Source organism: Oncorhynchus tshawytscha, unplaced genomic scaffold, assembly GCF_018296145.1.
Source record: "Oncorhynchus tshawytscha isolate Ot180627B unplaced genomic scaffold, Otsh_v2.0 Un_contig_5779_pilon_pilon, whole genome shotgun sequence".
NCBI lineage: Eukaryota > Metazoa > Chordata > Actinopteri > Salmoniformes > Salmonidae > Oncorhynchus > Oncorhynchus tshawytscha.
This window is the reverse complement of record NW_024608041.1, coordinates 35,001-38,795: the sequence shown is the minus strand read 5'-3', so window position 1 is coordinate 38,795 and position 3,795 is coordinate 35,001. Positions and strand designations below refer to the sequence as shown.

The following is a 3,795-nucleotide window of genomic DNA, read 5'->3' as shown; positions in this document are numbered from 1 at the left end:
TGTAGCGTCATACCCAAGAAGACTCGATGCTGTAATCGCTGCCAAAGGTGCTTCAACAAAGTATTGAGTATAGGGTCTGAATACTTATGTAAATGTGATATTTCAGTTCTTTTTTAAATACATTTTTTTTAAATGTCTAAACCTGTTTGTTATTATGTGTAGATTGATGAGGGGAAAAAATATTTAATCGATTTTAGAATAAGGCTGTGACGTATCAAAATGTGGAAAAAGTTATGGGGTCTCGATACTTTCAGAATGCACTATATAGGATTATCTCACACCTCCCCTTCTCTCACACCTCCCCTTATCTCTCTCTCTCTCTTTACATTCTCACTTCCCCCGTAGTATTGAGGTGTCAGACCCGGGGAGGAGTATGTGATGTCATACAACCTAAGGGGGCTGGCCCTCATCTTCAACCAGGAATACTTCTCGCCAGAGCTCCGCCTCCTCATCGCCATGGTACCAAAGCTGACAAGAACAACCTCTTGCGACGGTACACACACAGATTCACACAGAGTCACACACACAGAGTCACACACACACAGAGTCACACACACACACACAGAGTCACACACACACACACAGAGTCACACACACACACACACAGAGTCACACACACACACAGAGTCACACACACAGAGTCACACACACACACACAGAGTCACACACACACACACAGAGTCACACACACAGAGTCACACACACACACAGAGTCACACACAGAGTCACACACACACACAGAGTCACACACACACAATCACACAGACAGATGGACGGACGCACCCACACACACAGAGTCACACAGACAGATGGACGGACGCACCCACACACAGAGTCACACAGACAGATGGACGGACGCACCCACACACAGAGTCACACAGACAGATGGACAGACGCACCCACACACACACAGAGTCACACAGACAGATGGACGGACGCACCCACACACACAGAGTCACACAGACAGATGGACGGACGCACCCACACACAGAGTCACACAGACAGATGGACGGACGCACCCACACACAGAGTCACACACACAGAGTCACACAAAAGGACGAACAGACAGACAGATTCACACACACACAGATGGACGGACGCACCCACACACAGAGTCACACAAAAGGACGAACAGACAGACAGATGGACGGACGCACCCACACACACATTTGTCTGTTGTGTTTCTGTCTTTAACGTGTGTGTGTGTGTGTGTTTTCCCAGACTAGAGGAGCTAAGTTTTGCTGTGAGGCCATATGACAACCTGAACAGACAGGAGGTCCTGGCTGTCATAACGATGGTAAACCACAACAAAAACATTTTGATCTGGATTTAATGATGTGAAAGTACTGTCCCCAGAGGACAGGGTAATGTGTAGAATAAATTCAGTCTGTACTTTTCTCTCTCCACACACACACACACTCACACACACACACACACACACACACACACACACACACACACACACACACACACACACACACACACACACACACTCTCTCTCTCTCCAGCTGTGAACTGGAGCCATACGGAGGCAGATTGTTTCCTGTGTGTGTTTCTGAGCCACGGGGAGAATGAGTGCGTGTTCGCTAGAGACGGCAAACTCTCCATCCGAGACTTGACACACACCTTCAAAGGAGACCGCTGTCCTAGTCTGGTGTGCAAGCCCAAGATCTTCATCTTCCAGGTAGGAGTGTGTGTGTGTATGGTGGGTAAACATGTTTGTGTGTTTCAGGCGTGTAGATATGCTAACCCAGTGTGTTTAGTGCAGCAGCTACTCTACCTGGGGTCCGTTGACATGTAGCAGCTACTCTTCCTGGGGTCCATTAACATGTAGCAGCTACTCTTCCTGGGGTCCATTAACATGTAGCAGCTACTCTACCTGGGGTCCATTAACTACTGAACATGTAGCAGCTACTCTTCCTGGGGTTCATTAACTACTGAACATGTAGCAGCTACTCTTCCTGGGGTCCATTAACTACTGAACATGTAGCAGCTACTCTTCCTGGGGTCCATTAACTACTGAACATGTAGCAGCTACTCTACCTGGGGTCCATTAACATGTAGCAGCTACTCTTCCTGGGGTCCATTAACATATAGCAGCTACTCTTCCTGGGGTCCATTAACTACTGAACATGTAGCAGCTACTCTTCCTGGGGTCCATTAACATGTAGCAGCTACTCTTCCTGGGGTCCATTAACTACTGAACATGTAGCAGCTACTCTTCCTGGGGTCCATTAACATGTAGCAGCTACTCTACCTGGGGTCCATTAACATGTAGCAGCTACTCTTCCTGGGGTCCATTAACATGTAGCAGCTACTCTTCCTGGGGGTCCATTAACATGTAGCAGCTACTCTTCCTGGGGTCCATTAACATGTAGCAGCTTCTCTTCCTGGGGTCCATTAACTACTGAACATGTAGCAGCTACTCTTCCTGGGGTCCATTAACATGTAGCAGCTACTCTACCTGGGGTCCATTAACATGTAGCAGCTACTCTTCCTGGGGTCCATTAACATGTAGCAGCTACTCTTCCTGGGGTCCATTAACATGTAGCAGCTACTCTACCTGGGGTCCATTAACATGTAGCAGCTACTCTACCTGGGGTCCATTAACATGTAGCAGCTACTCTACCTGGGGTCCATTAACATGTAGCAGCTACTCTTCCTGGGGTCCATTAACTACTGAACATGTAGCAGCTACTCTTCCTGGGGTCCATTAACTACTGAACATGTAGCAGCTACTCTTCCTGGGGTCCATTAACTACTGAACATGTAGCAGCTACTCTTCCTGGGGTCCATTAACTACTGAACATGTAGCAGCTACTCTTCCTGGGGTCCATTACATGTAGCAGCTACTCTTCCTGGGGTTCATTAACTACTGAACATGTAGCAGCTACTCTACCTGGGGTCCATTAACTACTGAACATACAGCAGCTACTCTTCCTGGGGTCCATTAACATGTAGCAGCTACTCTTCCTGGGGTCCATTAACTACTGACCATGTAGCAGCTACTCTACCTGGGGTCCATTAACTACTGAACATGTAGCAGCTACTCTACCTGGGGTCCATTAACATGTAGCAGCTACTCTTCCTGGGGTCCATTAACATGTAGCAGCTACTCTTCCTGGGGTCCATTAACATGTAGCAGCTACTCTACCTGGGGTCCATTAACATGTAGCAGCTACTCTACCTGGGGTCCATTAACATGTAGCAGCTACTCTACCTGGGGTCCATTAACATGTAGCAGCTACTCTTCCTGGGGTCCATTAACTACTGAACATGACAAAGTACAGAACAACATAAAATAAACATTGAATTCAAAATAAAAAATAAAATATTAGTTATACACCTACTCATTCCAGGGTTTTTCTTTATTTTGTATTATTTTCTACATTGTAGAATAATAGTGAAGACATCAAAACTATGAAATAACACATATGGAATCATGTAGTAACCAAAAAAAGTTAAGAAAAACCCTGGAATGAGTAGGTGTGTCCAAACGTTTGACTGGTACTGTTGGAAAGACATCAAGAGACAACATAATACTGTTTACACACTATTCATATACGGTATACTTATTCATATATCCAGTTAAATGAGAGTCTTAGAAAGAGGAGAGGTGCTGTGATACAAGATGTTTTTTAAAGCTAAACTTGCTTTTGCCTGAGTAACCTCTGGTAACAGATCATTCCATGATGACATGACTCTATACATAACTGAGTAACCTCTGGTAACAGATCATTCCATGATGACATGACTCTATACATAACGGAGTAACAGATCATTCCATGATGACAT

The 3,795-nt window shown here is 45.6% G+C and overlaps 1 pseudogene; it reads left to right on the top strand.

The window, feature by feature from the left end:
- Positions 1–359: 359 nt before the first annotated feature.
- The window catches only part of LOC121843237, a 6,895-nt pseudogene continuing 3,459 nt past the window's right edge, over positions 360–3,795 (top strand).